This window comes from Lepeophtheirus salmonis, chromosome 4 (assembly GCF_016086655.4).
Source record: "Lepeophtheirus salmonis chromosome 4, UVic_Lsal_1.4, whole genome shotgun sequence".
NCBI classification, from domain to species: Eukaryota; Metazoa; Arthropoda; class Copepoda; order Siphonostomatoida; family Caligidae; genus Lepeophtheirus; species Lepeophtheirus salmonis.
The window spans coordinates 8,061,862-8,084,762 of record NC_052134.2 but is presented as its reverse complement, the minus strand read 5'-3'; the positions used below and the strand labels follow the sequence as shown (position 1 = coordinate 8,084,762).

Here is a 22,901-nt window from a genome sequence, read left to right as displayed (position 1 = left end):
AACAAAGCGTGTTTTTATGACTTCTTTTAGGACTACTACGTTATTAAAGGACTGTTTTTTGTCCAAAATAAAAACTCATTTTCCTTCTCTCTTTTATATTTTTATTATTTTCCATTTCTATCCCCTCTTTTCTTCTCCTATGTATCTTTCTGCATCCTTTTCTTAGCTTAGTTCCTCTGCCTTCATTCTTTGTGTCTATTCCCTTTGTTTTTTATTATGCTCTTCAAAAAAAAATTACAAAAAAAATAGAAAAACCACTTTATCATTTTATATACGTATGTTTATGTAAAAGTCCTTTAATCACAACTTTTACTTTTTGTAAACAGACGAAAACATTATTTAAGGTATATTGATAAGACAGACATGGAATTTACTTAACTTTATATTATGTTTAAGAAATATTTATCGTACAAAATTCAATTTCTCCCATACAAATATGTATGTATGTAAAAAAAAATTATTTTTGATTATTTTCTTTTCTTACATTTGATCAGTATGTAGATTGTATTTTCATTTAATTTCAAGTTTTTATATTGATAAGTTAGCATATATATTTATGAAGTACATAAATATGCCATCATTTAAAAAAAAGTATATACATAAGTAATATAGTATATTATTAAAATATAATAGTCGGTTAAGAATATTTATAGAATATGCTTTACTCCAGTCTACTTAACTGTATACACAAAGTACAAACTGGTGTTGATTATCCACTTGATAAAACTTGTTAAATTCCAAGAAACTATCGATTAATATGTATTTGTGGATGATTTTCAAGCAATTTATTAACTCTTGTACGCATTAAATCCTACAGTTTTACTGAATGAGTATTGAAATTCAAGAGTGACTGTTTATTTTGTGAACAGCACGTAGTTTTATAGACTAAAATTAATTTTTGTTTACTACATAAATACTCGCCCACGAATTTTTCTTCGATGTCCGGGAGTACAAAATGTTTCTGCGTTTATTAAAAGAGTCCACGACAAAATCAAATGCCATAATACATTAGGAAGATATGTCTTTGTCTTTACTACTTTGTACATTGACTGAGCCAGATATCTTATCAGTGTTTTAAATGTTGATTGGTTGAACCATGAATATATTTTGTTAACCCGTGAACAACTATTGAAATAAAAAAAAATTATTTATGAAGAACTTTCTCACGAACAAGTGATTTTGGGTTTTTTTTAAAAGTCATTTGTTAGAGAAAAGGTTCTAAGATACATATGAAATAATCTCCATTTACAAGTGTAAAAAATGTACATGATAAGTAATTCGAAATACAAAAATTAAACTGTAAAATATTAATTAAACTTTTTATTAAATTTATATAAACATTCTGGAACTAAGAAAACTTCCCTTGAGAAAATTGCCCGGGGAAGATGGCCTTGTGGGTAAATACAAAGAGAAAATTTCCTGGATATTGGTACAACTTAATGACGAATAATAAACCAGTATAAATTTTCTTAGCAGTATTTTTAACAAATATCTAAATATATTTATTTGTTCCATCCCCCAAGGGAGTAGCTACAAGTGTGAGTAATATTATTGCAATACAACTTTCTAGCATTTTTTTTTAATTCGATCCAATCTTCTAAGAAATGGATCGAGAGGATTGGTAAGGAAGGTGGGGAATAAACAGCTTAAGGCCTCTTAAAATATGGTTGAATACCCTCCACCCTAGGATTAGCCCAGGATTAGTGTAGGATTGCTAAAAGCCACGGCCAAATTCATCCAAGGTACCAGGAAGTATACATTGAAATAACATATCTTATAAGATTTTTTTAGCAATATTACACATGCACCTTGTTGATTCGGGAAATTACACTTGGTTTTTAACACTACTAAGACTTCTACGCCAAACCCGAGGGTTTGAAACTATTTTTGGGTATTAGAGCGTTTCTTGGAAGTAGATAATGCATTAGCAATGGATTTTTAAGGATCAGGAGGTACCCGCGAGTACACACACAACTCCGAGGGCTTGTAATTATTTTTTAATATTAGAGAGTTTCCTTACAAGTATATTATCCTTTGGTGGTAGGATGTAAGGATTCAGGGTTACCCTCAAGTACCTCACACAACCTGAGGGCTTGTAACTATTTATTGATATAGGAGAGTTTCCTTGGATGTATGTGATGCTTTGGCTGTGGGTTTTACTTATACCAAACTATCCCCTGAACTACTGAAACCCCAAGGACTTTGAACTAGTTTGTAGTGATGACGGGGTTCTTTGAGTGTATTGGATGAAATGGCAGTGGTTTTTAATAATCCTGCACTAACCCCGGGGCACTGGACAATCTGAGAGTGGAGAGTATTCAACCATATTTTAAGAGGCCCTAAGTTATATATTCCTCCCCCTCCCTCCCAGATTGCAATGATATTACTCACTCTTGAAGGTACTTCCTTTAGGGATATATATATATATAGATATTTGTCATCAATAGTATTGAGCGAATTTATAATGTTTTATTATTCATCATAACATTTGAACAAAATGCAATTAATATTCTCCTGGACAATTTTCCAAACTAGCAATTTCCCCAAATGTCCATTTTCTCGAGGGCAATTATCCTTGGGAACTTTTCTTTAGGTTAGTCCTCTGCGTATGGTGAAAAAAAATTAGATACTTTTGAAGAGATTTTTGAATAGATATCAATTTTAAAATATGGGCTATTGGGTCATATTTTGCTTTTGTTATCCTTCCCCTGAGGTTTCTATGGCTGGATTTTTTCCATAACCTTAAGAGTTAGATAAATAAAAAAAATTATGTTTCTTTTGAGATTTGCACATAAGATACTCAGAGACGACCCCAAAAGTAATAGAAGTAAACTGAAAGTTAAATAAAAAAAATGACTTCTGCAAATCTATAGTGTAAAAGTGCTAAAATTGTCACATGCTACGCCCCTCTCCCCTTGTTTTGAAAATTGTGCAAATTGTTAAGTAGTAAGGACCAATACAATCCTATTAATTAAAAACATTGTCTTATTTATATTATATTTATGACGTATATCTTATTTTAAAATTTAAATGAAAGGAGTTAAATATTGAATAATTGGAAAAATACTTATTCCAATTAAATTTATACATGAATTCATTTATGTTAAAACGAATCTACTTTTTTTTTAACTGACAGACTTTCAATAAACTTACCTAGTAGGCAGAAAATATATGTATGTAATAACAATGATTGAATGTAGAATAGGTTTTAAATGCAATATCTTGTATTTGTAGATATTAGGGTCTCTCATTTCCTGGGAAACACATTTTAAACTTTTTTTAAATTTCCATAAGAAATAGTACAATAGCCTGTCAATATACTCTAGATTATCAGAGTACTCTTATTTATGATTAAAAAGGATAACACTCTAACAAACCCTTCGAGTACCACAGGTAATACCAAATGAATTAATACTATTAATATTCCTTTTACGACAAAATCAGTTATCTTATGTATAAGTATTATACGTAGAACAAAGCTTGTAATAGCATTAATAATTACAAAAAATATATATGGAATGTTTCATTAGATCAGCAAAAATCAGCTGTGACTAGGCAAGTAGGAGAAAAAAATATAAACAAGGATATTTCAGGCATTTGTCCGATGTCGATCCCTCATTCTACTCTGAGTTCAACAAAGACTTACAACTATAACTCAAATCACCAGGGTTTTATTTTATGAGCACACTCAAACGTTCAATCAGGATTTGAATATAATTGAGTCTATTAAGGAAATAAGGTTCACTACTCAAGAATTGAATAGTAATAACAGCTACTAAAGAAAAGAAAATTATTTCTTCATATTAGGAGTTCCAAATGAATAGGCCAGCTAAAGAATACAATTGATTTTTTTCATTGGCACTGACACTGACGTGGAGGAAATTGCACATATGTTGCCTTTTTGTATTGTCCTCCGACATTTTACCCTTAGCGACACGAGCAAGACACTAATTAAATGCAGGATTTCCCTTGGGGATAGATCCTGAGAAATCTCGGTATAACCGTATTATTATATCTTTCAACATATTTCAAAATATATTTTTACTATTATTTGAATATAACATCTTCATTTGTCAACTTCAAAATAATACAATTTTAAAGTCTATTTATTATTATTTGAATTGTCGTTTTTTGTCTTGTTTTTTTAATTGAATACACTTTCTCATAATTTTTACAAAATTCATACATATATTATAGAGAATGATATTTAGTGAATAGGGAATTACATATTCTACGATATAAGTGACTTTTTTTTTCTCCCTCAGTTAATATTTAATTTATTGATGATATTTTTTTATTTACATTCAGTTAATATTTAGTTTATTAATGATTGAATACAATTAATTTCCTATTAGGAAGTTTAATTAAAGTCATCTTCAATCAAGACAATTGGAACTATGAAGAACAAAGACAAGGATGAAGTGGAGTTATTCAGAAGCAACATTGAAAAATAAGGTAGGCATTAATTGAATTAAATTGACATTATTTAATTTTGTGGCCACTTAAATTTTTATTCTTAATAAAACTGCAGTTTTTGCTGACAAAAGTGTCAAACAAAAGAATATTTAATAAACTGTGAAAATAAAAAAACAAATACCTATTTATAGTTGAATATGTATATTATTTTTTCTAATTTGTAATATATACTAGTGTTAACTGGTATAAGGAAATTGTACAAGTTGCAACATAAAAACAAGATGAAATAATAAATTGCATAAATGTAATTGATCTATTCTAATTAGTTGGTAATTTAATTCAAATGAGTAATGTTGTAATTAAATGAGGTGTTATGAGATAACTAAATTGTAATCCGTATAAATGCTACATTATCTGACTCTTTTTAGGTGTATGAAAAAACACTTGTATAATATCCATGGTTAGAACTTTTTTTATTATTGATCATTATTCAAATTATACACAATATATGCACAAAACATAAATTAATATAATATGAATTGTTAAAAGTAAATACATTACATAAGCTTGAATTCGCATTTATGATTAAAATTGCAAAAAAATATTGCCTTCAAGTATTATCTATGAATTGGCTCCCGAGATTCCAATTAATTGGCAATAAGAGCTTTAGCACTCGATAAAGCAAAATATATTGCCAGATTTTCATAGCTTTTTCGTCTTTGCTTTGTCGACAAGCCTTACAATATAGTTGTCATTAAGGGATTCACATTTTCCCTGTCCACATTAGGAGAATAAAATGTAAGTAATTACGAAAACAAGGGGGCAATCGACAAAAGCATGCACAATATAGATTAAACTTGTCACTTTCCCAACAGGGATCGTAGAAGACACTTTCTTCGGTCAAAATGTGGAACTGAGACTTAACTTTTTTTTTCTTCGAAAACTCCAAACCCAAGACTCCGGCAGTTTCAATTTAGGATTTTAAACATATCTTGTTTCAAACACATCAGCAAAAGAAGGCAAATCATCATCTTTACGTGCCGGGCAATGAATGTAAATAATTTCTTGTTGATTTTTTTTAAGGGGGAAACTGATATATTCCTTTATTTAATCTGGGAATTTGTGGTGGGATTCAGGACATGAAAGTATTTTTATTACCATTTATTGCCTCCTTTCCCAAGGATTTTCTATACCAATGAAAAACATATTTTGTATTCATTTTGCTTCAAAATATCCTCTGTTGATGTAAAATTAAAGACAATACCCCCGTTAATTAATTAAAAAGTACCCTATAAACTATTCAATGATCAACGATAATAAAGGACTTGCAAGATATACCTAGCCTTTGAAAAGTAGTTGATACCGCGTTTTTAATACTGCATTGTTGTTTTCGGTCATTTTAGAGGCCTAAACAACAAAGTTTTAAAACAATGAACAACCTTGTTCATTAATATTTAGGAAAATAGTGACTTATTCCGTAATTAATATGGGACTAAAAAATAAAAGGCCTTGCACCTTACAGTCTTAAAAAAATGTTGTCCTACAATGACTAGTTTTATTTTTGACCCTATTTTCTGTTAAAATTTGTTTTTACATGTTTTAAAATCTTATCAAATAACAATAAGAAAGGGGGGGGGGAGAAGATATATTTGAATCATTACTCTTCTTTTCTCATCCATAATCAATCAAAAAAATGTTACTAATTTTGACATTTCAATTTTTATTACTTTGATAAATTTAAGCATCATTTTTTATTATTGGCATCAAAGTGGTATTCAATGCAAATGTTTAGTATTTTTATAATAAATAAGCCATATGAGAATGTTTTATAATGATTTATTGTAAAAATTGTTCATGTTATCTTGTAAAAATATCTCCTTTAATCTCCAGAAAATGGTGTCTCCTTCAATTATGATGCATTATACTAAAACTACTAATAATTTGCTACGAATTGAAGGCTAAAATAATACTATCAAAAAAAAAAAAATAACTAATACCTAAATAACGCTTGTGTATAGTTGTAAAGCGATGTGTCAAGATGCCAACCTTACTGTTCAATTTACCAATGTGTAATTTGCCATATGCCAATGAAATATTTACGTGGTATTGTCCTGGAATCTTAATCTGAAATAATTCATAATCTACCAATGAATACTTAATTGTAGAAAAGAAGACTGGATATAATTTTACTTACATTTTTGCTGGAATATTTGCCACTTTTTTAATACTTAATCGTTCAAAACTTTAAACAATTGTTAGTATACGTACTTTTTGATTCAAAATCAGAAATAATCAATAATCAAAGTATCTTACACTTCGAATTTATGCTAAAAAAATTGTAGACATTTATATTTTGCATAAGGCTTCAAAAATCAATTGATTATTTTTTCTTTTTTTTCAATCTTTCTGAAATACTGGAAACATATTACAAATCGGAAAATAAAATACAAATATTAATGAAATATTCAAGGACTCAGCCATTATGTCTTTAAAATGCCAATGTAGTTTTTTTAAATCTCGAAGTCGGATATAATTGTGGTGTAGCTATATAGTTGATTTCTTACAATCACTGCGTGATGATATATTATATCATTGGAAACTAGTGTGAAAATATCCTATCTGTTGAATGAGTCTCCAAAGTGACATTTACTAGATCTTAAATTGCAGAGTAAACTGGTTTTAAAATTAGACACTCTCAGTTTAGGTGTGAAGCTGTCTATCTTGCTGAACTGCAGAAATAACAATTATGATAATTTTATAAGTATCTGATACATCCAGTGCTCTCGTCACAACTTGATACATAAATCATTTCTCAGATGGTGTAAAAAGATTATTTGCGTGTATCATACAGCCTGAATAGTTAAAACATTGACTTTTTTTGCGATTTAATACTGATTTTATCGTATCCAATCACAAATACAAACAAAATCTTCAAAAATCAACAAGAAATATATTTTTGAGATAAAAAAGTGATAAAATATTATGATAAGAAATATTGGACTTTTTTGAGTAATATTTGTACATGTCATGCTTATAAAATGTACAGTGTACACATTGAGGTAAATGCAATCAGTCTTACTGTTAGTTATGGTACTTTTGCTTATCTAATAGCTTTAAAAAACCGTTTGAGTTAATCATAGTTAATATGCAAAAAAATATATTTCCCTTGTTATTGTGTCTTTCATTTAGTTGCAAGTACATAATATTAACCTTAATGGCTTACTTTATACAGAAGTTTCTTTTTTTCATATGTTACTTATATTCATATATGTAGTAGTTTTACTGCAATGAATTATACATCGGTGTCTATGAAGCAATGTAAATGTAGTTAGGATTAGGTCATACGACAAAGCTTGAAAATTTTTACTGCCTATATAAATATTTATTTTTCCATTAAAAGGTAATTTTTTATGTACGTAAAATATTAAAAAATTTATACTTTTGTTGAATTCTTATTATTTCTATCACTGTCATTCACGCCTAAAAACATATTCATATTGATATAACAATACCAATGTTTAAAAACTTTGGAATGTTAATAAAAAATGTATATTCAAGATGTTATGTAGGCATTTCTTAGTGAACGTGCAGTTCGAACTTTATGGGGGAATAGCTTAAGAAATTAGGTCACCTGTTTATGTCAGATTAAATACTCTATAATTGAAAATGGAAGCCATAAGAAAGGAGTTTACTTCTCTATTTTCTCCCAGTCACACCAATATCATGAATATGCTTTCAATCAGCAACCAGACAGTCTGCAGGGTTAGAAAATAGATTTTCTCTCGATATCCCGTTTTCTCTGAATTTATCAAGGGTTGTATATTAGAGGGTGTCTCTTGAAACCAACTTTAAGCAGTCCAAAATATGTTTCCACCATGAGTTGAGGTTTAGTATGGGTAAGAATGTCCTGCAATATTTTTTTCTGCAGCAAAAATAGGAAGGTCTACTTCTGGTTAGTCATAAACATTATCCAAAAATGATTCTACGTACTCAATATTTTTTTATTATGTGATATGGATGTAAAGAACATTTTTTATTTTATACAAAAATCCATTTGTTTATTTAAAAAACAGTTTCTTCACTACACTTGTGGACCTTATCAAAGAAATATAGTGTAAAGTAATTTAATTTTACCTTCAAAGAAAGTAACAATATTGTCCGTAGGGCTGTTTACTCTTTACAGTGTCATTATTAATTACTGCGTACTTCAAAGAACAAAGAACATAACTACGCAATGGGTAGTTAGGAATATAACCTTTGTTTTATAAAATCAATCTTTTTATTCTATAAGTTATTGAACTACAAAGATATATGACTTATTTGCACTTAGCATGGCTTCAGGAACAAGGAACCTTCAGGGGCACTTTTTATTTGGAAGCCCTCACAATCTCCTCTTCAATGCTTTGCCAAGTAAGCTAGACTTAATAAGATATTACCTCTACCTTAAAAAGCAACATCGCAATGGAGTGAGACTTTCAGTACAAGAACATCTTGAAATCGTCGAAACAATGTCAATGAAAATTAAAAGTATTTGGGAGATGGCTGGCATCCTTTCCTACGACATCAAATACCTCAAGCAAAAAATGGAAAAAAAATGTGGGTTGTCATCAGGGACCATGTAAAGAAGATAAATATACAAAGCCGATCTAGTGATGAAGTTGCTGTTGAGGTTTTGAAAAGGTGTAAGATCTTTTTGATTTTGTTATATGTTCTTGCCGTACGAATAAGCAAATTAGTTATTTCAAATTGAAAAATTGTACATGGCACTCCTTCAAAAAAATAACACAGAATGAATTTCATTTCTACATGGATCAAAAAAATTTTAAGAAACTCATGATCGCTTTATCTATTCACAAGGCGGCAAGTAAATCCTATGGAGAAAATTATACAAAAAAAATTCGAGAACCAAATTGGATGATTATGATACGCCAAATGATCAAGTATACCAACCAGCCGTACAGAGAAACAATACCAAACTCCAAGAAACTAGCCAAATTCTTATTAGGTATGGCCTTTCAGTCCATTCTGCTTCCGCATATGGAAATGCATTATTAAGAGATTTGAAGCTAGCTACTCCCCAAAATTTACTTTCAACATCGAAAGTGGGTAGGCAAGCAAAGAAATATCAAATTGTTGAAGAAAACAAGGAATACATTTGCATCGATCTTGATAGTCGCAAAGCCCTTGCATAAGCATTACCTTGGTATCAAAGATCTGAAATGTTTGAGGAACACATAATTATAGAACCTACGGTAAATATATCAATGATTATTCGCCCTATTTCTGGAAAGGTAAAACACATTCCAAGAGAATTATTTTCTTTAATTTCTGAATCTGGAAGTCTTCATTCTATCAGAGCCATTGGATGTAATGGAATTACAATAAATACAAGGCACAAAGATGGCATCATAATCTTCTTGAGCAAAAATTAGATACTCCTTTACAATGGGTTATTTGCATGGTCCATTTTGATGAATTACTGTTTAAAAACAATTTGAATTTTATCATAGGAACCAACCCATTTATTGGAGAATTAAGAATGCTTATATCAAACTTTGCATGTCTAATGAATCCAATAAAATTTGAAGCCATCAGAGGATGCGTTTCAGACGTCGATGACTCTTTTAAAAACAAACTCAGTAGGGATCAAAAGTACTTTTTAGAAATTTGCACAAATGTTCAAAAGGAACCACATTCAATCACAAAACATCCAGGAACTGTCCACAATGCTAGATGGATTACTACAGCATCCACACTTCCGAGACTCTACATCCAGACCAGAAAGCCATCAGAAAAAACTTAAAAGATGGTAGTGATCATTTTTAATATTTATGGACCAATATTCGTAAACATTAAAAATAATCAACATGTTACATCTGCTTCTCAGCATTATTACTCTGCTTTGCATCAACGACGTCAGTATCTTACAAAAGAGGAACAAAATGTAGTTGCAAAATCATTCAAACTTAAGTCATTCATTCCACACCCAGAAATTATACTTTTAGGCGCTTTATTTGACTCGGACAAAAATACCAGAAGGACGGCTGTACATTTAATCATGTAAGACAGAGAAAAAAGAAAAACTTGATCAGTTAGAAAATATATATTCACCCAACTGATAACTTAAACTTCAATACAAAAAGGTATTTGGAGTTAGTTGATTAATCATCGATTCCAAATAGTTTTAAAATGGAACCTCCTTTAACTTTTTATACAAAAAAGAAGAATTTCTGAAGTGCATTGAAAGAGAAAAACTTTTGGTTTAATAGACATCCCATCCCATTCCCAAAATGTGGAAAAATTTGTCACATCAACTACCAAAGAAGCTAAAATAACACAAGATAAAAGAACTAGACATCATAGATTATTAACAATTCATCATTCAAGGTGAAAAATATCAAAGAACTTTCAAAAGTCAGATTTTATACCTTCACATAGTGATATCTAATTATCCATGTTACTTTTCTTGATATTTTCATACACATCAAAAATAATTATATCTTATATGCTTTGTTATTTTTTAAATGCTTAGAATTCGAATATAACTCATATAACAAACGTTCATATATGTGTAATGTATATCCATAATTTTTTGTCAATTAATAATAATATAAAAAGTGAACGTTTTTCCATCAATGAAGAAAATGGCTCTGTTTCCATGATGCTTTAGATCATTCAAGATGCGCTTAAGGAGCTGCAAACAAGTTTTTTTTTTTTCGAACTGACTAATTAAGGTAGTTTATGAAGCCTTAAGGACTTCCCCAAACAATTTTTATGGCTTTTGACACTGTCGCCATTGCAATGTCTTTTTATTGGCCAGATTAGTCATTTAATTCTTGAATTGCCTTCAAATGCCATTTGGGCAACTTCTGGAGTTAGTTTGATTGGTCAACAAAATCCAGGATTATATTCAATACCTTTTCTGGCTTCAAGTCGTTTCCTTATCATCCTGACCGTCTGGTTCTGACTGAGAGCAAAATCATGATGTTGGTATTGGTGTGTCTGACTTGTACTGGGATATTAACCAAGGTTTTTTTAGTTTCCATTTTAATCTGGGCTTAAAAAATGACGTCTCTTCTAAAAATATCGTGCAAAAAAAGATTAAACGGGATGTTTACAAAGAAATTCCTGTAGTACATTTCAAATTTTTATTGTTACAGCGTTTTCAAACTTTTCGAACACGTGACATATCGTTTCTCTAATTAAAATGCAGTAATAGCACATTTATTTATTGCTTTACAAAATTGATAGCAAAAATGGTTCATTTACTGTGGTTTACTGATAATTAGTATAGTGGACACACATTTAGGAAAGTTGGTCATCTGAAATATGTGAGTTCCAATCCCAATCACTCTGAAATAATTAAACTCTAATTATGGTATGTAATTTTACTTGACTTCAAGATTTTTCCTAGGTGAGATAGATTTATTGCAATACTTCGATATCTTCTCATATTTATTTAGTGAAACTCTATGTCACGAATAAGAAAAAAAAAGTAAATGTATTTCGGTGACATAAGATCCTCGCCTCCTTCCTCAATAAAAAATATGTGCTGGCCACTGGAAACTACCTCTTAGTACATGTGAATTGCTATAGACGACATTTATTTTATATATTTCAGTTAAACAGTAATTAAATTTCGAAACCAATTATGATACCAGAACCAGTTCAAAAATGCTGGTATTGTGATAACACTATAGGGTAATATGCATTATGATATAGTAAAGTAAAATATTGACCTTGGTGTTAATTCATTTGTATAAAGAAGGGAAATTACGTAATGCAGTGATTTCCAAAACGTCACAAATAATAGCATTAGGGTATTAACAAAGTGTTAGTGTTTTGTTATATATATCATAATGAATTTTTTAGTTCAGAAATATATACAGGGTGGAGATTTTAAGTCAGGAACAACTTAAGACCTCAAAAACTTGAGAATCCTGAAATTTAATTTACTACTATGTACTTGTCATATAACAGAAAAAGATTTGTGAATTATTGAACTAATTTTGGGGAAAAAATTGTAATATTCATACTTAAATTTTCAAGTTTTAAAATTATCATCATGCATATATGTTACATAAGAGCTTTCTAACTTATTTGGCCTGCTATTTGCAAGTAAGAACCCCATTTACTATTTGGTTAATATTGTATTATTTAACTGATATTTAAAACAATTACGGACACTAGGTTATTTGTTGTGAAAGTTTTTTAATTTAAAATTTTTTCTAACATAAACAAAAATTATGTTTTTTTTTGGTCAAAATCAACCATAAAAAAAATATGTTTATGGTTGGTTTTAAATTAATAATTGTTTTATTTATTAATCTAAGTCAAATACCAAAAGTATTGTTCCTTATTTTTTAATAAATGAATGTAAATGAGTCAACAATTAGAAGCCTAAGGGGCAGAATAGTTTTTGCTCCCCATCTCAATTATACACCAATAATAAGTGACGAGCAAAAATATTAATCGAATTCTAAAGTTAATGAACGAATTATTTCTTGATTTATTCAATAATTACTCAAAATGGGATTAAAGCTCTGAGAACCCCTTCGTATCTAAGTGAGCAAGCATGTGTTTGCTATGGTAAACAGGGTAAATTATTGCCTACCCAATACCTTGGAAAAGTCCTGAACTAGGCTAACAAATCTATAAAATTAAATTTGTTATTTTATAAAAACAAAAAAAAGCATGTGGTTTTTGTATTTTTTCGACGAGGCAATATTTTTGGAATAACACCAGAAGGTCAAAAGTTTTTCATGTAAGAACAAAAGATTGCCGAACTAACTTAAGGAAATAATTTGTATTTTACATGATACTTGAATTTTCGTTTTTAAATTTCCGAGCCTCCATTATACCCGTATAACTGCATGCAAATCATAAAACTTTGAGGAAAAAATATAAAAAGATAAACTTTGATAGAAATTATAATATATATAAGAATTTACGTGTTTCATAGCTGTGACAAAAAAAAACTAAATTTTACTATATAAAATATGACAAAGAATATTTTTTGATTTTATTATGTAGAAAAGTTATATATTAATATAATTGGATAATCAATTTTAATATAACATTGCATTTTTATATAAGAGGTATCATAATTAATTATAAAAGAAAATGAAATCATTTATTTTAATTAAATCCAATTTCGTGTCTATATTTATGAATTTAAATTAGATATAGGTATATAATATGTAAAAATTATATGTGTACATCAGACAAGAGATATTCTATTTTAGACATTGGATCTTTCACTATATGTATTTAAATAAATAATAAAAAACAAATTGTTTTTCACAACATAAAAAATAGATAAATTAAAATTGTAATACTTAGTACACTTTTCGTAAATATTAGTTAACATATGTGTATTGTAAATGTAAATTATTACATATTAATATAGATTATTCGGGGTTATACTTGTATTTAGAACATCAACCTATTGTTAAATGATAAGTTTATCTAAATACAAACGATAAGTTATTTTGTTTACAACTACATATAAGTATGAATCTTGTAATCTATATGCAACAATTATTAATTAGTTTTTGTTTATCTATCATCCTAAGTAATTTACTAAATATTGTATAAAAAGAAGCTATAAATCATTTACTTTGGTGGCATACTACTCAAAAGCTAAGCTATGATCAAGAGTGTTGTTTTAGTTTGAATGTTGGCAACCAGAAAAGACAAATATCCTGTAAAATAAAAGTTTTTTGTATCTTAAATTTTAATAATAAATGTTTTTGTAATCCTTGATGTGGTTCAAAATTAATCTTTTATCTTTCCTACTCAATTTATCAATATTTAAATTATTTTGAAATTAGTTAGATAAAAAGTTAATCTCTTGCCAGTCAAGAAAGGCTACTAATTTATAAAAAGTTATTGTTTTCATAGGAAATATCTTACTTTTAGAAAATTTATAGAGATATTTTCCAAGATGTTCAATTTTCAAAGGCAAGAACGTGGAATAGAGCTGAAAAAAAGTATATGAACCTACATTTTGTAATAGTTTTTCTGATAGCAAGGGCATAGAAAGAGTAAAATCTGGAAGGAAAGAACAGCTGTCTATGGAGGGATAATGAAATTAATGAAAGGGTGATTGTTTATATCTAATAGCTCGGTAGTGCGTCTGCAGTTTAAACCTGGCGAATCATGAAAGTTATAACAAATATATATCTGCCATTTTTAAAATTCATCCATCATATTGACATAGTGTCCCTCCATTTTTGTTAGAAGCAGCTAGAAAAAGAGGCGACAATGGCTTCCCCTCATTCCCCTCACTATATCCCTCTGCTAAGACATTTTACAGGTCCTCAGTTTTATATGAGGCCACATCCACATGAGGCCACATCCACATTTTTTTATATTTATCACAAATAATAGCAATTATACAAGTAGATTTAAAACAACAATGGTTGCTATCGTTCTTTTTTATGATTTGTTCATTCGTTAATGATTCGTCGTGATATTAAAATTTATCCTTTAAAGAAGATATCCTTTCCACTTTAGTGCATCTTTAAAAAAATGCATAGTGAAAGGATAACAATTATAATAATGCATGAAAGACATTTGCTTATGCATAATGGTTCATGGGGAATTATAATTAGTGATACATATCGGGAGCATTTCTGTAGATGGGAAAAATATTTAATATCAAATTGGTAGCCATACGCGATATCCAGAATATTTCGGAGAAAAACAGCCTAGCTGTCAAAACGTTTTATTAGATCAGCTACAAGGAGCTGTGACGAGGGGAGAGGGGCGAAAAAATAAGGGCATAGACAGGAATTACTTCGATTTTGGTCCTCAATTCTACTTTGAATTAAACCAGGACTTACAATTATAACTCCAAACAAATCATCAGGGTTACTTTCTGTAGTTTATGAGCACACGCAAATGTTCTATCTCTTTCGTTTATATTAATGATAGCTTGTATATAGTAGAAAAGAAAGTTATCTCTTCATGATTAAAATAATAATAACAACAGTTTAAGCAAATACAATTCACTGTTCAGGTGGCCAACTCCAAAAAGAATAGGCAAGCATAAAAATGCACTCAATTTTCATTTCTAGTTATAAGTATAAGTCTATGTTGGACTCCAAATATCTAGTGACACTGTTTTCATTGAAAAAAAAATGAAAGCACGCCCAAATTTGTGACGTAATAAGTATAAATTGGACAAATATAAGATAAAAACTACGTAAAACTAGATTTTTCCTACGTGCATTGTGCCTGGCGAGCTAGAAAAATAGATGACTCATACACCCTCATTTCTATCATACTTTGGCAGATTTGTAGGTATTAGGAACCTATGTCTCGAAGCATCTTGGTTCGACTCACAATAGAATTGAGGATCAAAAACAAAGAATTACTAACTATTTACTTATTAGACACAAAGTTATAATTGTATTTACTTCTTTCCCCTCACAGCTGCTCGCAGCTATAATAAAATAAAACATCATGACAGCCAAGCTGTTTTTCTAACAAAAAATTATTTAAAAGTGTCAGGTTTACCATGCCAATTTGATATTATGCTAATATTTTCTATTTCATTGTAGCATTACTGGAGGCTAACCTACATATGCTCTTAGCACATACAGAAGTATGTAACATATGTGTCTTTGCGAATAATATGGAAAATAATCCAAATTTGTATTGATGTGTAGTACTTTTTATTATTTATGATATTAAATCACTTTTCTTTATTCAGAAAAATTCAGCTTCAAATCTTTAGAAATGAAACATGAAAGACAAACTTAAGTGAAAAGTATTTGATTTTTTGATCAAATGGAGGAACAATATTTTGGGAAGGACATGAGACTTTAAAGTTGTGTGAATTCCAGGGATTTAATATAGAATATTTTAGGAAAAACAAAACTGTGAAAAGTTTCGACAATTATTTTTTTTTTCCACTTTTCTATAAATTATTGTCCTTACTATGTTCCAAAAAACTGTTGAAGATCAACTACAAATTCTTGATCAAAGGTTGTAAAGTATACCTTGCAGATGTTTGAGCGACATATACTTATTTTGGCATTCCAAAATTGGGGATTACAAAAACAAATAATATTAAAGCATGGAGATGGCATTTTGTAAAAATATATTATTTCACAAAGAGCCACTAAATTTATTTTGACATCATTTTTCAATCTGATTGAATTTACTTTATGAAAAGACTGTGATACACACTAAATTTAAAATAGTCATATCTTGAGATCCGAAGATTAAACTTCCACAAATAAAGTATTTTCTTGAAAATTAAAAGCACGTCAAAAAATGTTAATCAAATTTGGTATATTTATAGATTTAAGGACATAATTGTTTTTTTGGAAATATTTGTTTTTAACCTAAAATGAGCTTATTAAATAGCTTAATACAGTATTATAGTAATTATAGGTAATCATTTATTCCATCATAATATATAATCAGTTTAATTTAAGGGGAATTATTTATTACCTATGCCAACAAAATTAAACAGAGGTTATGTTTTGCCCTTGTTTTTTTTTGGTCACCAGGATTACACAAAAAGTACCCAATTATTTTTGATCAAACTTGGTACAAAGGTTATATATGGTCACAGTAAAGAGCCATATATTTTTAAGAAGTTCAAGGGTCAAGGTTACTGTGACCATATAAAACCTTTGAATCAACCATATCTTTGTAACAAACTGAGATACATAACTCATTTGATTTTAGATGGAGATTCGGCGCTGTACCCATTGTCCATTTTTATTTTATATTAATTCAAATTTTATCATCTACTTTTCTGATTGTAAAATAAAATGTGATTGAATGAGTGATTCGAAGTACAATCGTAAAATTGATTACGTTTTATATTAGTTACCTAAAAAATGAAACAATTATTAGTTTGCAAGTGTTTTTAAGACGGAATAGTGAGTATTAACTTTGCGAGATGAGTGATGGAAACAAGAAGTTCCTCCTTTGTCATTCAGAAAATTATCAACAACCTCATCAAGGCCTAGAAAAGTGCGTAAACATGGTCTGTTTTGCTTCTTGGGAGTAGTTACGATGGTATCAATTGCTAAAGAATGATACTAAATATATTTTTAAGAAGTTATTTTCAGTTTCAAAAAGGTATGTTGCATTCCATGATATTTTTTTATAGTTTATCACCTATAAAAAACAATGGTAAAAGAGAAATTTAGCTATTTTTTTAATAAATTTGTTGCCGATAAACCATGATATTACTGCGTAAGTAAAGTAATTGGGTAATTGGGGATATAAATAAATATGTATTTTTTTTTTGCAAACTTTGCTTTGTTTTAAAAGGATAAAGTTTGAATATAAATGTGATGCCTTGTTATTGATAGATGAATTTTAATATTTCATAAGCACACATTTGAATAACGTATTTAAATTATTTCTATTTTTTTTAATGTATTTTTTTTCTTTATAAAAAATTATACTATTAATTAATTAAAAAAAAGAGAGCAGATTTGATAATTCTGGAATTGACAAATGAAATTCTATTATTTTCTATACATATTAATAAAAAACTTTAAACTATTTATTTCAATTTATAAATAAAGATAAATTTATTCACTACTTTTCCATTGCATGGAAGGAAAATAAATACGGGACAAGATTGGCATTTCAAATAGTACATTTTTGAATATTTAAGAAATTTAGACATTCAAATAATGTCATACATTAATTAAGTCTAGCAAATATAAACGCAAAATCGAAATTTTCGAACCATTTTTAGATAAGTAGGTCAAGGAACGTGGTGTTTTAAAAATAGAAAATTGAAATAAAACCAACGTTTAATTAATGCCGTAAACAGTTAAGATAACTACAAAAGTTCCTACCAAAACATGCAGTAGCATGGCTAAATTATGAAACACAGTGATTTTTTATAGAATCAAGAAAACCCCAACTAAAAAACAATATCTAATATTTAAAAATACAACATTTAACTATATTTTTTTCTTTTAAACACACTCTCCTTCACTATCCATAAATATTTCAACATGCTGACAAAGATCTTGGCAGATCTTGACGCTGAAGGTGATGTCCTTAGCGTCCACCAATGTCATTGTGGCAGCTCGGAGCGAATCCAAATTTGGATGAGAGGTGTGGCAGACATTTTTCTCTATGACACCTTAAACTGCAAAGAGTTGAGATCAAGGCTGGATTAAGAGAATATTGAGACAGGCCAGAAGCGAGACATATTGTTGTTGCACAATTTTCGGTTTTTCTTGGCGGTATTGGGATGTTACGGACTTTTTAATATTTATACAGACCGAATGGACATATTTGTAGTCTTATTAACACTGATATTATGAAGAGGAGATAGCACACGCGTTGCCTTGCAATGTTGCTCCAACGTTTTAACACTTAGAGACATGGGATAAAAAAAAAAACAAGTTTTACATTTGGTTGCCCAACAAAATATCGTATTGAAAAAAATAACGGAGCTTTAAAATGGTAAATAGATTCTCCTACAAGTTTGGGATCTCCACCATACATATTGACAATATTCTCTTTAATTCCTAACAAGATTGAAAAAAACCCTTTATTGGTCAAGAAAGGCTGTGGGACAAAAGTGTAAGTGCTTCATTTAAGAAAGTATTTCTTACATAGTTTTGATATTTATAACTTGGTTTCTATTTTCTACCCAAGATAGTTTCTCTTAATTTAAAATAAGTGGCTTAATTTTCATGACAATGAAGTCTTAAAAGACATTTACTGTTGTGTACATTAGCTATTATAAAGCATAATTAATTTAAATACTGCAAATTTTCATGTCAGTAGATAGTGAAATTAAGTTAGAGTCACATGTCAAAAACATTTTGATAAACCTACCATCATGTACCATCATATTTACAAGAGTAATAATGTAATAACCTTGCTAATAATAGTAATAATTATTTTAATGAATATTGCACAAGGTCTGAGTAAAGAAGTCAGGCTTGCATGTCATATATGTAATTTTTTTGGATTATGTGTTCTTATTTGCTGAAATGTATAATATGTAAGTCTTAATTAACATGTTTCTCATCAAAAAATTAAAAAAATACCTTGAATGAGCCCTTAAGCATGACTTTGTCGGTTGTTGAACAATGTGTAAAATTATATCTATTTCATTTTTTTTAAATATTAATATCCAAAACAAGTACCTTAATAAAAAAAATATGACCGGTCGTTTTGATAAATATTTGTATATTTGGGTGATCAGAAACAAGGGGTGGAATAAAGTAAAAACATAGTTGTAAAACGATGACCACGTAATTAATTTTTATCCAAATTTTGTTGTCTTTGAGAATAATTTTGGGTCACTAAATGCCCTTATTATATAATGAATAATAATATGAGGGTGGTCTTAAAAGTTTCCGAACTCGACGTGAAGATTGAAGCACTCGAAAATAAAAGTTAATCATATCTTTCTAGCATCAGTTGACAGTTACTTACCAAAGTTTTAGCCATTTTAAACTTTGCAATTCTTATGAAACAGTCGTTTGAGTGAGTATTTTTCTGAAAATAGACAAATTGACTATGAAGTTATCATTAAATAATTGTTTTGAAACAGTAACCTTTAAATAGATTTAAACATGAAGATATTTATAGAGGCTTGTTGTTTCAAAATTTGACAAGTCTAAGTCAATTCAACTCGGAGTAATTTAACCAAAATCACGTGAATGATTGTTTTGCAAAGAAACATGCAGAGTACTGATTGGATGGGCTACAAAGATGAAAATATCGCTGAGAAAAGTGTATAGAGTTCTAAGGAGACTCTGTTGAAAAAAATAAATATATATCTGACATAATGCTCAGTATTTTGTTCAAAATACATATTAATAATAAAAACTACCTTTCAATAGCTTCGCAACCTTTACCAACTATTCTCTAGCGTTGATAATTGATATTTTTGTTGCGAATCAGTAAGAAGGATATTTTGAAAAATTAGAAATAATAATGGATTTACAAAAGAATTATACGTCATACATATAATATAAATATTTTTTTAAAGTGGTTAAATACGGGAAATAAGGAAACTTAAGGAATAAATAATTGTTTTTCAGTTAAAGTATTAGGATGGCAATAACCTTTTTGAGAGCATCTTTCCTTTGTTTATTAGTGATAGCCTTCTTGACACCATCAAGACTCCAGTTGATTATATGTTTCTGCTCTATACGTCTGTAAAAATTAGCTATTTCGAGTTGATAATCAAGCCTCTTCTTCACTTGTAGGCTAGATCTGTAGGTAGTTTTTAATTGAAGAGTAACACTCTCATTTTTGGCCTTAATTAAAGTTTCATAGCTGGAAGCAATCCATTGTGTCTTTTCTTCCTCTGCGATGACCTCATGAAAATTTTCAAATTCCTTTTGACGGATAGAGCGAAATTTGTCTACATCGGCTTAAAAATTCTGGAAAAGTAGTTATTGACGCCTGCTCCAAATTTGAAGTTAATAGTTCCTAAAATGATGAAGAGAACCAAGCCAGTGTAGAAATCGTGCTCAACGATAAAGTATTCCTTGGTCACAAGAAACGTTCCGAAGAAGGCCAAGAAAGCATAGGGATCTCTGGCTCCGGTTTTAGTCGAGAGTGCATTACATCATGTCTCGTGAAATATACAATGACGAACACTGATATATTAATAATTAATTTTTTTGTTTAAAAAAAAAAAAATATTGTTGAATAAAATTTCCATAGTTTAAATTTTCAACATCATTAAGACTTAATATAAAAAATAATTTGTTATAATTGAGTGAATATTTTCACGTAACAATACTTCCTCCAAATCCTAACGGGAGTAGTTCTCTGGAGTGGTTAGCCACCCCAAAATAAAATTGATATTTTATCAACATAAAGACTAATTTGCCGGAAGTAGTAGTCATATATATTACCAAAGTATGAAAATCAGTAGAGCAATTGAATACTTTTTAAAATGAATTTTATATCTGTAAATTTATAATCTTAAATAATACTGAAAGAAAATAATATTACATTTTGTAGTCATCTTATGTACAGAATCTCCTTTTTTCAAACAATTTATCAAAGGCAAATATTAAAAATGTCTCCAATACATTAATTTAAACTTCCATAACATATTTCAAAATTTGTCCATTATTTAGAAACTAATAAAGTACTCTCTAAAAAAATAGGATAGATAAAAAATATATGTGATCAATTTTGAATCAATACCAAGTGTCTTACAAACAGTTATCAAGTACATATAATTCGAGAGTTTCTTTAAGGAAAATAAGAAACACTATTATACTTACATATTGAACAACTAAAATTGTCTTGTAAGCTCTTTAGTATTAATTTAGGAAACATATAAGATTGAAGCCAGTTTTCAAAACATTGTAACTCATAATTTATTCATCTGAATAAAGTATCGAAAAGAATGGAATCCCTAAGTAAATCTGACAAGTGGTAGAATATATAATTTTAGTTCCATATTGGAGTCATTTATTGTCTTTCTATTTAAATTTGTGGGATAATTTAATATACCAGAGAGTTTTTACTATTGATTAAAACCTTCATTTAGTTTTAGAGACGTATATATGCCCGGATTCAGTACTTCAAATTAAATTAATCAATCTTGACTACTCTAGTACAACTTACATCCTCATCAAAGAATGAAAGAGAATAATTTGTTTATAAAAATGGACGATAAGTTGTCAAAGAATACGAATATAATCCGCACTCCATTATGAAAAAAAAAAAAAAAAAATAGAATGGATTTGTGTTGACTGCCACATTTTTATTAAGCTTATATAGTTGTTTGCTTCATTACTATTCCATTCTTCCATGCTATTAATAAAAATAAATGGTATATAGTTATTATGAAACCTAACAAAGAGGTGGTTTGGAGAAGGAAGGGGAGGGGGGGGGGCATTTTGTGTGTCTTGTTCAGTTATCAAACGTAGCAACTTGGTTCATGTCCAGTCCTTTTAATATATATTTTACGTAGCTATGAACATTCACTCACTTCAATTGCATTCCCTTAGATTATAATATTCTATAATTAAAATACGACCAACCATAAATAATGATTATTTATTTGTTTGTTTCTCCTTAACAGTTTCTTGTGAGTTAATGATTGCATGATATGTAAGAAAAAATGCCAAGAGGCTTCGAGTCCTTTAATAAATAGCATAAGAAAAAAACAGAAGTTCTATATTATCGTTCAACACACATCTAATTTATGAATGTAATTACTAAATGCTATTTTTTGCATTTTCTTTTTTTTTCTTCTTCTCAATACTTACCTAATAGGATTTCTCATTTCCCGGAAAAATGCCTGTGGCAGAATCTCGAAAAATAACCTTTTAAATTGGAGGTTTAGATAAAAATAAAAATCATAAAATTTAAATATTTATGTATATATTTTAATAATAAATATGCAATTTTAAGCTAGTGATTATCATTATTACTGATAGGGTAAAGATTGTAAATTATGTAGCCCTATCCAACTGCAACACAATAACTTAAGGGAGTTACTACAT

General features: G+C 29.0%; 1 protein-coding gene and 1 pseudogene across 9 annotated transcripts in view; one reads left to right on the top strand and one right to left on the bottom strand.

Annotated features, from left to right (window-relative positions):
- The window catches only part of LOC121116534 (kin of IRRE-like protein 3), a 308,756-nt gene that overhangs the window by 60,322 nt on the left and 225,533 nt on the right, over positions 1-22,901 (top strand). For all 9 annotated transcript variants that reach the window (XM_071887590.1, XM_071887596.1, XM_071887592.1 and 6 more), the window contains one exon: positions 4,356-4,455. The gene's annotated coding sequence lies outside the window, so the exon portion shown is untranslated. The remainder of the gene's footprint in view (positions 1-4,355; positions 4,456-22,901) is intronic.
- LOC121116242 (ATP synthase subunit b, mitochondrial-like) lies at positions 20,469-20,998 on the bottom strand (annotated as a pseudogene).